General features: G+C 22.4%; 1 protein-coding gene across 2 annotated transcripts in view; it reads right to left on the reverse strand.

Annotated features, from left to right (window-relative positions):
- LOC113560833 overlaps window positions 1-14,585 on the reverse strand; it is a 91,378-nt gene that overhangs the window by 57,844 nt on the left and 18,949 nt on the right. The gene's annotated exons all lie outside the window — the stretch shown is intronic.

The following is a 14,585-nucleotide window of genomic DNA, read 5'->3' on the forward strand; positions in this document are numbered from 1 at the left end:
AAAATTGAATATTAAATCTAACTACAATTTGTTCAAAACAATTAAAATACATTGCAACTCGTAAATACATCAGTTTTTTACTTTAAAAGTAAAACACGAATCAATTAAATAAAATTTACTCACATACTATTATAAATATTATTGTAATTATATTTGTTTAGTTATAGCATTGTATTATTATTTTTTAATTGTTTTAGTTTTCAATTATTTTAGTAAGACTTAAGTACCTACACAGACGGAGAAATATAATCCAGATTCGGAAAATACTGTATGGTAATAATAATATACAGAGAAATAATGAAGGAAGCTAAAAATATTGTAGTTATAATAGTCGAAGAAAGAAAAAGAAAAACTATATTAAAGTTCTTAGCATTATACCTATACCGAAACCGATTATTTACTTATTGTTATCATATAATTATTACTACTAAACAATTTTATAGATGGAGGGAAGTATGTTGAACAAATTTGACACTAACAGGGAAATGCACTTTGTAGTATGTAATATTTACCAAAATATTAATAAAATAATTATAACAAAAATTTATTTTTCAATTAGTACACCTAAATTAACAATTAACAGCCAGCCATTTGTCAACATTTTATAACTAATAACAATATTATGAATCGAATGCAATTTTGATACAATAGAAATTATAATCTGGTATAGGTAATAATATTGAACGGTTATCATATAATTATTATTATAAACTGATTATTGTTATAATATATGTATATATATATATATATATATTATTGTTATAGATAAAAAAATAATAATAATATCTCAAATTTAGTACGACATAGTCAAAAAATAATTTCTCCACATACATTTGCTCATTACCCTGTAAAAAACAGTTTACAGGTTATATTGTGATATTTATTATAAACAAAATGTTTTCTATATATATATTTCAAATATTATAAAATAAACATTTGTATAGGTATTAAGAATATATAGATGAGATATAAGTTTATGATTATAGTACATTAGTAGATAGCAAATAGTAGCATGGGATAATAAGTCTATTGCTTTGCAGGTATGAAAAATATAAAATTACCTTTAATAAACATTTTAACTTTTTTATACTTATTACAGAACATAAAATAATTTTCTTCATTGCTCTTAAATTTAAGTTAATGAATAAATAAAAAATATTTTTTTCAAATATTTTGGTAATTTATTATAGCAATAAGTCAAACATCCTTTTGTAAATATTATTTAGTAAATCAATTCAATTTAAAATCGATATAATACAAGATTATTATTAAATATTTGATTTGAATACAGTTGATGAGTCATAAACAGAATTTCAAATACATTCGCAGTAGTAATTTTTATAGTTCAAATTTAAATTTAAATGATTATATACTAATAATTATCATCACTTTATTTTTAATGATTAAGATGTTATAACTTATATGCTATAGCTAAGCGAGTTCTGTTAATATCTAACATAATTTATAGGTCACCAACTAGTGACTTCTTCTATTTCTCTATATGTTTAAATTCACCTTATTTTGTAATATTATTAAAATAAATGATAAATGATTAGATACAATGAAAATGAAAATTACAGTAGTAATGAAAACATGTGTTATTGTTGTTGATTTTGCGCAAATAATATACACAATATATTATAAATTGTTGATAAAATGTAAATGTTTTAAGTTAAACTTAAGATAAACAGCATGCTGTGGCATAAATCTTTATTAATAAAAAATTTTAAATAAAATAATACAAATAATTCATATTATTCTATAGTAGAACTATGTGACTCCGTCCTGAGGACAAACTAACAAATAGTTCTGAAACTTCTAAGTCATGTTAAATATGATAGTCAACAATAGAAAATATGAATTTAAACTTTGGAGTTTAAGTATGTATATGGTATTTCGTCCAACGTGACATACGATAAACGTTAGATAAAAATAAATTATAAATTATAATAATATTTTTTTAGGCATTATTTAATGGCATTACTGCATTAGATATAAATTTAATATTATTATAAAATGATTGCCAAGCATGACGATGAAATTATGATTTAGACGTAAAATTAACGCGCCAATAACAATATTTTAATATTTTAGAGTTCACCCTTTTTCTTCTTCAATAATACAGTTATTCAAAATATTATTATTTGAATTTTCAAATGTAATTAAAGACCATCATATTTTAAAGTTCTTGAAATTTTTGTTATTACTTAAGGAGTTTTCTGTGAAGATACAAACTTTTGTTTTCCATCTGATGATCCTACTTTTCTACTGTAAATTATTTTGTGGAAAATTTTTCTAAATATTTTAACGTACTAAAATTAAATTGTATAGTTTTATAATTATTTAATTTTGTATAGGTATTCATAATAATAAGTCCACGATAATGGGTTTAGAAGATAATCTATAATAATTTTAAAGTGATAGTAATTTATATATAATTAACATAAATATTTATCATTTATGAAAATGGTCCAACTGTTCAAGTATAATAAACATAAGTTTAAAATGTTTAAATATATTTTATATTTTTTTAAATCATTTTTAAGGAATTTGTTCTTAATATAAATATTTTAATAAATTAAATATTGAATAAATACTCATTCGAATTTTGAATTATAGGTTCATCAAAATTATTTACAAAATATATTCACTAAATAATTTGCAGTAAAAAAAGGAAGTTCTCGTTTCATTTGAAAAACATAAGTTTGTATCACCACACAGGAAACTCTAGAAAAATCTCAAAAAATTGAAAATAAAAACTATAAGTATTTATAAAAATGTTTAAAATCTAGGGTTGAATATATTTTTTATTAAATGAAAAATAAAGAGTGAATCAACTTGCATCATACATGGAACGGTTACGATATTATGCTGGTTGAGTAACAGTTTAAACTGTTTGTGGAAAAAAATCGTTGCAAGTGTGTCTATGTTTGTCTATTCTATTTGTGGGATAACCGGCGTCATAGTAATTGGACACAGTGGTAGGTTCGTGAGTCAGATGTGATAATGCGCATGAATCTTTCTAATAAAAATCATTTGTACTATCACAAAATATACTAAAGTATATTAAAAATAAAAATAACCATCGCGATAAAAAAAATAAATATTACTTCTAAGAAAATTTACCTACTTATCATTTAATTGTTTTTAAATACAACTACTTATAAAAAAAAAAAGAAAAAACACTATAAAATAATATTCGTATTATATTATTATAAGGACTCATTATTTCAGTCTATAATAACAAAGAAAATAAATAAAGTTTGCATTATTGAATTCACGGTGTGTATTTAAGCTTTCTGCATTATTATTGTTTTATTTACTTCAAAGCCGGTTGCTCATATACTTATTTTACACAGTTTCCGGTTTTATAGCATGCCAACAAACTGCACAGTTTATATTGAACGCCAAAATAATAATATTGTTTTGAATTGAAGCTTTATCTGTATCAATGAAAGTTAATTTCACAAAAAGCTATAAAATGCTATGTTATACAATACGGAAAAGATACAGAAACTGAGAAAAGGAATTCATATCGCTCTTTTACCTTGATTTAAATCACTATTGTACCGGTTGTTTTTTTAAACTGAAATGAAACAAAAAATTATCACATTCATCAAATGATTCTGAACGAAGCATCGGAGATCAATAGGTATCTATTGTTTTTAAATATTTTTATAGTTTTGTTAAATGTAAACAAAATAATTTTTAACTATTAGGTATTATGAATTAAAAATAAAAATAACGATAACGATAAAAATATAAACATTCTATAAATTAGTATGTCTTGTATAAATATAAACTTTCATTAAACTATTATCTTTCAGACAATAATTATAATAATAATATTTTTTTACTTGGATCATAAATGCAGTACAATACAAGTAAGTTTTAAATACATGTATGTTGTTTTATTAAATAAGTATTTTTTTGGAAAATGCATTGAAAACATTTATATAGTAAAGAACATTTTCATATTTATTCATGTAAAATAATGTAAAATTAAACGAAAAGTGAAAATATATATCTAGATATTTAATTGCAAAATTTTAATTAATTTTCAACAAGAAGAAAGAAAGCTATAAATACTTAAAACTTATTCGGTTAACACAATTTTTTAGGACGTAACAATTAATCGATTTAGAAAATATGCATATATATATATAAAAACCAGTACGGTGTTTAAAACTATTATACACTACCCAATTATTTAAACACTGTTAATATTATAATACATTTTGTCTGTAGCTAAATAAAACGAGTGCCTAACTTTTGAAATAACTGTTTTGTTAGGCGAATAAATGTATTTAATTTTTTTCCCGCGAACTTAGTATATCTTCAATGAAGGTATGAACTGCCGTATGTCCATTTTGTTGAAATAATAAAATAATTTAATTTTAGATATCTTTAGACGTTTAAAAGATTGTTCAATCTTGGCGTCATTCATTTCAAAAACTTTAAATTATATACAATATGTAATACGTATAGTGTTTAGTCACTGGAACAAAATTGGGTTATTGTATTACAAAGTTCTATACTGACCAAATCTAATCACTACACTTCGACTTTTTGATTTATTACTGGCCATCGTAAATGACAATACAAAATCAGCTCTACGAATTTTGATCATAATATAGTTTTATACCAGTACTACACAGTAGCCTAATTTTTCATTTATGTTAAGACTCAAAAACTAATTAACAAACTTATATAATTCAAATTTTTGTCACTCTTAACAACTATAATCAACAAAGCGTTACAAAGGAATAACTAAGTTGAATTAATTTTATGACCTCGTAAAGATGTAGATTACACTAATTAGTGAACCGCAGTTTTAATTATATTTGTAAATTGAAATTTTGAAAGTTAAGACAATTAACAATTTCAATTTTTTGTTTAATATTCTCCTATTAAGATTTAAGAAATCGACATATTGTCAACAACAATATATTAACCATATGTGATATGAGGGTAATAATTATAATAAGTATACAATTGATGAATACATTTTTGAGGAAAAATTTACTCATTAGTATTATCTCATAGTAGACTATATAATTACATCACTTGTATGAAACTTATTGAAGGTTTTTGACATTTTTACTATCAAAAAATGGTATTAACTGAAAAAAGTAAATAAATAACATAAATACTTTGCGAAGTGCTATGATTTTAAAAATGTTGATTGAATGTACATATTATTATAATACAATATACATATATAATATATATATATATTTAAATACATATCAGAAATATGGCTAATATGACTTAAACTCATCAAATTTTTATTCTTAAATTGTATTTAATAAAACAGTAAAATATTTATTAGCTTTATTCTCATAAATTATTGATGTACTAAAATGTTAATTTATTATAACACAACATTTATTTCTTAATAATAGCTTATAAATAATTGTACTAAGTTATTCTTTAAAACATCATACATTATTTGGAAAGTTTCAGAGACGGAGGATGTGGTCTTTATAAATAAATATTTGATACTGGCCACAAGGAAGTTGGTAATATATGTAATGTAAGTTGGTATTATATATATTATAATATCTACAACATTAAATAATAATTAATACATAAGACAGTGAAAATTTCAACATTCAAACATCAGTACTGAAAAATCAAAATTAAAATATGCTGCTTAGTATGTGAGTTGAAAGATAAATATTTATTTGTAATATTCAGAGTTATGGAAAAGAATTTTAATAAAAGTTATTAATTCCAAAATATGAAATAGGATGAAAATTACGACATTTTGAATTCATTAATATTGTTTTAATGATAAAAAAATAATGTAACATCCGAAATAACTGCAATGACCAAATTTGAATTCTTAACTAAAAAAAACGGATCATTGATTAGTCTAGGAATGTCATTTAATTAAAAATTATAAGACACTGATGGTAACAAAAGGATAAATGATCCAATTTCAGGAACTTTAAGTATTCAATAATTATTTAAAAATGAAGCGACAATATATAGATAAAGTGGTTTAAAAATACTTTTAATTACTGTATAAATACATTTTTTTCTTCAAATTGTTGGAGTTAAATGTAAAAATAGATATAATTTTCAAATTTCGATTAATTGAATTGTACTTATAATTGTTAATTTACATTTTGATAAAATTGTTATGTCTATTACTAATTATGAATATTATATCGGTAGAATAGTAGCCAATCATGTTTATTTTTATAGATTTTTAAAAATTACATACAAAATGCATAACAGTCACTGAATACTAATATCGGTTAAATTAAACATTATATGTGTTTTAATGTAAATCATTGTTACACAACACTACACAAAATACTTGTACTAAGTTATTTCATTCAAAATTAACTCAATGGGAATTCGTTCAGTGTAGTCAACAGACAACAAACAAGTAAAACGCCTTAACAATAGCCCTTCGACATATACGAGTCATGTCTCTAGGTACATTATAATATATCCATCACAAACAAACGCAAGTTTATATTTACTTTAAAGCTTTTTCAAAAATGCACAATTCTAAAGGCATACGAATATCTATATAATAGTATGTTAAATATACGCCGAGCGCATTACATAGTAAATAGCAAACTGTGAATTTTCGAAAACGACAAAAGGTGAATTATTTGTTTTTATCACATACATTATAAATTTTAGTTTCAATTATGCTTTTTACCTACACATTATACTATTTTAAAGGCATTATTAATTTCCAGACATAAATTACATTTTAGTCATTTAAATAATAATAAATATAATCGTTAATAATCCAAGGTTTTCAACACTACCTACAAGTATATTTTAAATTTAACACTAATCAAACAAAACCTAGTATATGAATAATTGATTGATATTTTTAGCTTTTAGAACAATATTAATTGTATTGAAATACATTAATTAAAATAATAATTCATAACATTATAACAATAATTCGAGCTTTACCCTGAAACAATAATTATTGAGTTTTGTGTGCGATTATATCACTGATATGTACAATATATATATACTATATGCTTAATAAATAATAATTGTAGATTGTAATAAGGTATACTTTAAAACATTTTACTTTCTTGTATTTTTTTTTTTTTTTGTAACAGTATCTTTAAAATAAATATGTTAACAGAAATACCTAAAACTTTAGGAATAAGGTATGATTTTTTTTAATGAGATAACTGAAATAAGTTAAATTGAACAATTATCTTGTTATATAGTACCATACGGCATGCAGCAGTCTGGACAAACATCAATTATAGATTAGTATAACCTTTGTTTGATACATCAAATGATGAACTGCAGATAGTTATAAAGATGACCCTAAATGTGCACTGATTATTTAAATTACATGGAAAAAATCTTTATTTATTAGTACTTACAAAAAGTATTTTGTTATTTTATTGATGGAGAGTACCCAATTTAAAAATTTTTAAAATATCGGCATTATTTGTCATATTTTTTTAAACGTGATGCGCTTTAATTAACATAATATTTTATTAACAAACTGTAAAACGATATTTTTTCGAATAAACATAACTATAAAAATGATACTAAGCTGTACCTAACCTATTAGTTAACAATGTACGTTTAAGGTTACACAACAATGAATATACAAATTTTCGTTTTCGATTTGATATAGAAAAAGTAAACATTTACATCTTTTTTTATAATTTTTATAAATATTAAATAATTAAGTATATTATATAACAATTAACACAAATATTTTTCAAATAAATACCATTTTAAATTTGTAGACTCATTGCTATTTCACTAGAACGTGCATGTTAACCAACAAGTTAAGTTCTGCTTAGTGTAATTTTTATAGCATGATAGTTATATTCATACTCAATATTTTACAATTTGTCAATAAAACACTATGTTAACTAATATGGTATCTATTTGAAAAGATATTTGTATAAATTATTACGTATTTTATAACATGTAATTTAATTATTTAAGATTTATAAAAAAAGATTCAAACGATCAAATGTTTTTTTTTTCTATACCAAGTCAAAAACAAATATAAAATTTAAAATAATATGAGTCCTACGGAAATTATGATTCATATACCTAAATATAAAATTTAAAGCGATCATATTCGTAGTTTTTAAAAAAAGATTCAAACTTTTCTATATCAAGTCAAAAAAGAAAATAAAGTTTTAAATAAAATTATATGTATAAACAAACGCTTTTTCAAATATTGCCATTAACATATTTAAGCTTGATGTTTATTTAAATTTTTTATGGTCTCCAAATGTATTCTCCATTTAGCATCATTATGCATCAAAAAAAAATTAGGTAAATGATGCAATATCGTTCATACATAAATAATATTAACGGTGAACTTAACAAACCTAAAATATAATAAATCAAAATAACTATGACGTGGATTTGTCTTAAAAAAACAAGAAATATGCCTCTAAAAATACAATTTAATATACTAAAAATATTATATAACTTTATAGTACTATCTTAATAAATTTCGTTTTTTATAAAAATGATAAAAAATTAATCTATATTTTATTATTTAAAACTACTTGATAAAAATGTTGTTTGTCACACCGTTATGGTCGCAATACACAATCACTGCTAGTTTTGTCTGTTATATAAGTAAAAGTATAGTACATAATAAAAATAATATTATCAAAATAAATAATACCTAATTTATTTATTTTTAGTAGAATATTTTATGGTACATTTTTATAAAATAAACTAAAATTATACTCAGAATATAAAAATACCGTACAGCTATTCAAAAGAATGCAAAACATAATTAATTCATAAGTTATGTATAAAATAAATCTGTGCTTAGAAAGCAATGTTTTAGAGAAAAATGCGATTCCTGTTTATATCTGCACCATATTTTCATATATATTATTGTATTAGTAACAAATATTCTAAGACAACTGTAGCCTGTAGGTATAATAAAAAGAAGGCATTTGCTCAAATTATTTTCGATTTATACATTTATGATTTATGTAAAGCAAATTTCGATTCTCGAAATACCACAAGTTTTTTTTCAAATACGAACAAATTATTTTTGAATTCGTGATGAGTATTTATGCAATTAAAAATAAAACTCGAAAAAAAGAGTTTAATTTAAAATTGAGAAGATTTTTTTATTTGCACATCGTAAAATCGGATGTATGGACCAAGCAACATATGAAAATGGCAAATCAATAAATAATACCCCGCTTGCCACTCACAATGCTTTCAATTTCTGCGTAAGCGAGATAAAAAAAAAACGACAAGAAGAACGAAAATGGAGGATGAGGAAGAAAAACTCTAATAACAGGAAGCAATAAGTATTTCCGTCGAAAGATCGATCTTATAGCAGTTGTATAAACTTCCAATCTACCCTTCAAGTAATATCGTTTTCGAAGATGCTGCTGTGCAATGAATTGTTTTTGTGTCTTTTTCGTCTCCGTTCCTCTTTATCACGCTATCGTCCTCATTCATTTTCTTGTACACTAACTATGATATTGCTAATTGAATCGTCAGACATAAAGTTATATAAACTATAAATTACAAATAATAATACAAAATGGTCACATAATAAATTATGTAGTACTCTGGTTTTGAACTAAATTTTAAGAAATCAACTTTATTACTATCGTTTATTTTGACAACTTTTAATCAATATCTATCTAAACCTAAAATTAACGTAACAACTCAAATATTTAGCAAAAAAATGTGGAATTATCGATTAAAACGTTTTTCAAGAAAAATTAAATACAAACATTGTCGCACTTAACTTAATGAACAAACGTTTTACATCAATACCATTCAAAGTAATAATTATTTATTTATCCATTAACTATAATGGGCAACAACACAATTTTTATAATTAATTTCAATAATACTAAAACTAATGATTGTAATGTTAAATTATTAATAAATACTATTTATACCACAGATACAACGAGTCCTTATATGTTATGTATTAGTAGAACCACGTTACCAAGACAATTTATAATAAAATACTATACATTGTATATAACGTCGTAAATATGTATATTATAATAACTATATAAAACATAATAACGACAAAAAAATAATTAAGCTAACAATTTAATAATAATAATTCAAAACAATAATTTTAATTGAGTTGTATACAAATTTAATATTAAAAAGGAAATCACAAGTAAAATGGCTTGTTTAAATACTTTTGAACAGAGTTTAGTATGCGATAAAAAGGAATGGTAGCTTAGTTGGAAACATTCAAATGTATATGATGCATACAATGAATGTTATATTATGTGATGTAGTTGAGAGAATTCTTGACAACAATACGGTAATGGGATACCAACAGACAACAAGTTGAAAGGTAAATACTGTAAGAATATCATGAGCCAAATAATAACATTTTATACAAGTAATCAGAATTCAGAGTATTGATAGTGAAAATGTTATAGAAATCAAATATATACAATAAAAATTATAATTTAAATGAAAAAAAGAATTGATGAAATTTAAATAGTTATTTTTATAAAAAAATTGTATTTATTTAATGATACCTATACCTATATATGGGTCAATATAACTAGACGATAATTTTATAATTTTTACAGCGTATAATAAATATATAATAAGGTTGAGAAAAATGTAGAAAATATATATTTAAAGTTTTAAAATAATAATGAAGAACCTAAGTAATAATGATTATTACAAATAAATAAAAACAAAAATATTTAAATGCGTATCACACAAAATGGGGTAAGAAATTATTTTATATTTGTGTGGCAGTTGAATATAATATTCCGTTTATAGTATGCAAACTGAGTTTCCTAAGTACTGAAATAAATATACAAAATATAGATAATGTAAATATATAAGCACTGCCTTAGCATAAATATAATATTTAATATTCTAGAATATAACGTACACAGTTTATAACAGTAATAGTACTCGTGTATAGAATAATTACATAGAAACTAGAAACATCTCAAATTCTCACTTAGTATACAAAACAGTTAATATTTTATTCTTAAATACACCGCTTTATGTAGAAAATCGTCCATTGTACAAAATCGTTAAATAATGTAATAATGTTAACATACTTTCAACTAACATATATTATTGTTATAACTAAATAATTTCATCTAGTAGCATTTAGACGTTTTCACCCAGTGTAAAAATGTTCAACCCTTCACACACATTTATATATTTATTATACTAGCTTTAGATGGCCTTTAAAATCAGCCACCCCTTAAATGGTGTTTAGGGCAACTACACCTTTTTTTTTTCTTGTAAAGTGCGCTACTACACACATATATCTGTTTTATTTATAGCAGGCCCTATTTCTTATCAGATGATTATTACGGTGATAAAGGGACTTATAGTAACGGTTGTTTTAAAATCCATACTAGTGAACAATTTCTACTATAATTTATGTTATCTTTTATAAGCAAATTAATTCTTTAGTTCATTGTTTGTATCAGTAATTATATCATACATAAAATTGAGAAAACTAAACTCATAATATGCAAAAAAAAAAAAATTACATTTTCATTAAATAGGACTAATTGTAAGATGCGCATGAATTTTATTATTCTTTAATGGGCAAATTTAAAGTAGAATGCTTGATAAGTAGTGATGATATATATGGTGTTGGCTAAAAGTATTTTATATATTTCATATACTATGGTTGATATATGAAATGGAGTTTTATTAAACATATCTACATAAATCACTTTACCGTGAAAAAAAGTAATTTTGTAGTTTGTTTAACATTTAGTTTTTAAATAAGACCTGACCCGTAAACAAAATATATATTTTTTACTAGTTTTTACCAGTTATTTTAAAAAAAAATCCAAATACCTACATCAAAACTTTTATAACATTGTTAATAATTATATTATTTATTTTCATTTTCATTTTAAATGTACAAAGATCAAAAAGACGCAACGTTTCTACCAACCGGAATAACAATCATACAGTAGCATATATGCAGAAAGGGTGATTTAAAATAATATAAAAACCTTAATTTTATACTTTCTCAAAAAAAGAAGATACGTAGAAAAGATTACTAAAGTATTAAGTTTTTATAATAGAAAATATTAATTGGTACATTAAATCGATTTCACTTCATGTGAATTCAATGCCATTTTTTTTTTATAATTTTGCATATATACTTATTGAATAATGAATCAATACAAATAATTTATTTAATTTATATAATATTGATTGAAATTTAATATTTAGACAACTACTATAATAAGTAATAGATCAAATAATAGTTTAATAATGGTTATAATAAATATTAAGAATACATATTTTTAGTAAGGATAAATATCCTAAATATTAGAACTTAGAACTCAAATTTTAAAGTATTTGTATATTTTTTTGGATTTTTTGACGCGATACTTTCTAAGGTGCAAATGTGTTTTTAATGCATATTATTCTTAAAAAGAATTTTATGAGAATTTTTTGTTTTAAATGTTCTTGAGTGATTTTTTGGTCAAAAATTACTTAAGATTAAAGTATAAATCTGGATAAATTACTCTATTGATAGTAGATTTCAAGTGTTTCAAGTGTACTTCGTTTTTGAATAAATAAATACAATTGTTAAATAAAATTGAATTGAATGATAAAATAATTTCACACAATAAACGATTTTGAGTGACGATCAAAAATATAAACAAGTTGTTTGTATCTAAAATATTTTAAGTACCTGTGATAGTTTTAATTTTTACAATTTGTTCTAGGGTATTTGATTTATTTTTTCTGCTAACTACATACTTAATGGACATAACTTACAAAATACCTATCCTTTATACATTTTTAAAATTATAAGGTAAACATTTGTGATAGATAATTATTTTCTAAAATAAAATTATTATTTACTGACTTGATTATAACAAATATTAGTTTAAAACTTACCTAAGTGTAATTAACAATTGCTCTTCAATTAATATAGATGATCGAAAATTGGTGTTTATTTTTTCTAACTTTAGTCTCACTAAGTCTAAAAGAATTTTTAAAGATCATTGCGACATTCGGTAATTGAATTTTTTAGGGTATATTGAAAGTTTACTTCAAACTAAAAATATTCTTAACATATTTTATTTTTTATGAAAAGATGTACTCAAAATATAAGGTCCAATTTCTTTGTATCTATGTTATTCACTAATAATAATAACATTAAAATATTTTCATCAGAACCTGACTTGGTACACATAGTAAACATGTCATCAAATATTATTAAATTAATTATAAAAATTAAAAAAAAAAAATCTATTAATTTATAAGTCATAGAAACTGGTAATCCATAGAATAATAATATTAAGTATAAAGTAATACTATACGTGCCACACGCTGACACGCCGATATCTCACTGCTTTGATGTACTTTGGCGCATTTTTTTTTTTTATATAATTTTCGCGGTGCGGTTTTATTGCAATATTCGCCCCATATCACCAGCACATTTCATTTTCCTTAGTCTTAAATCTAAATTTCTAAGGATATTCTATTATATATTTAATAGCTAGTCTTTTTTATTAGAAGTACAAAAGTATGTTGAACAAAATTAATAATATAAACATATCATATGTTATGTATATTATTTTTAACGATTTAGTCAATACTGCCTATAACGGCGTGAATAAGCTCTTGGTATAAATAGCTTAAAATTAAACTAAATGTTTTGATAATTTAAGTAGTAGTGAAAAGTTTCAAGTTTTTACGATTTGAGTCACAACAAAAATAATAGCAATTGATTTAGGAGAAATTGTTTTTTTTTTCTAGATAATTTTATCAAAATTATGGTTATGTATTTAATATATCATTAGAATTCTATAAGTTCAACTCATGAAATACTTTGTTATAAATATTCAAGATTAGAGATTAGCTATAAAAAATTAAAATTGTATACATTTTTTAACTAGAAAATAGATTGCAAACTTTTGTGATTTTTCAAATGGTGTGATGACAAAAAAAAAATATAAATCTACATATTTATCATTGCAATAATATTAAAATCATTGTATATCAAATATAAATCACTCAACTCAAAATCTTAAATATTTTAATTTTTGTGGTAAAACACTATTTCCATAATCTTGTTTTAAAATAACATGAGTTTTGGATTTAACTAAATGACTAGTGACACTAAATGGCTACATAGTTTTTAATTTCCCATCAATCACATTGTTTTTGTCAATCTATAGTTTTTAATCGTAACTGTTAACGCTACTATTCACGTTTTATTATAAAAAAAAAAAATAAATAAATAAAATATAAAATGAAAGTTACAAAAGTAAAGGTTTAATCTAACACGATTCAAATGCCAGTATTTTTATTTTATTAAATATTAATTAAATAATAATTATTGCTGTACGATAATAAAAAGTAAAATATATATAAATATTATCAAAGTGTATTTTTCTTGAAATTTTTTTTAGTTTTTAGTTTAAAAATACATCTTTTAACAGAATATTTTACGAAATTGAGTCATTTAATATAAAATTACCTTTAAATATTTTATTTTATCTCTAAAATATAATATAATATATTCAGCTTTACAATATATAAATAAATAAAAACAGTTGTAATAAATAAAACTAATTATAAACTAAAGCTATTTT

This window comes from Rhopalosiphum maidis, chromosome 4 (genome assembly GCF_003676215.2).
Source record: "Rhopalosiphum maidis isolate BTI-1 chromosome 4, ASM367621v3, whole genome shotgun sequence".
In the NCBI taxonomy this organism is placed as follows: domain Eukaryota; kingdom Metazoa; phylum Arthropoda; class Insecta; order Hemiptera; family Aphididae; genus Rhopalosiphum; species Rhopalosiphum maidis.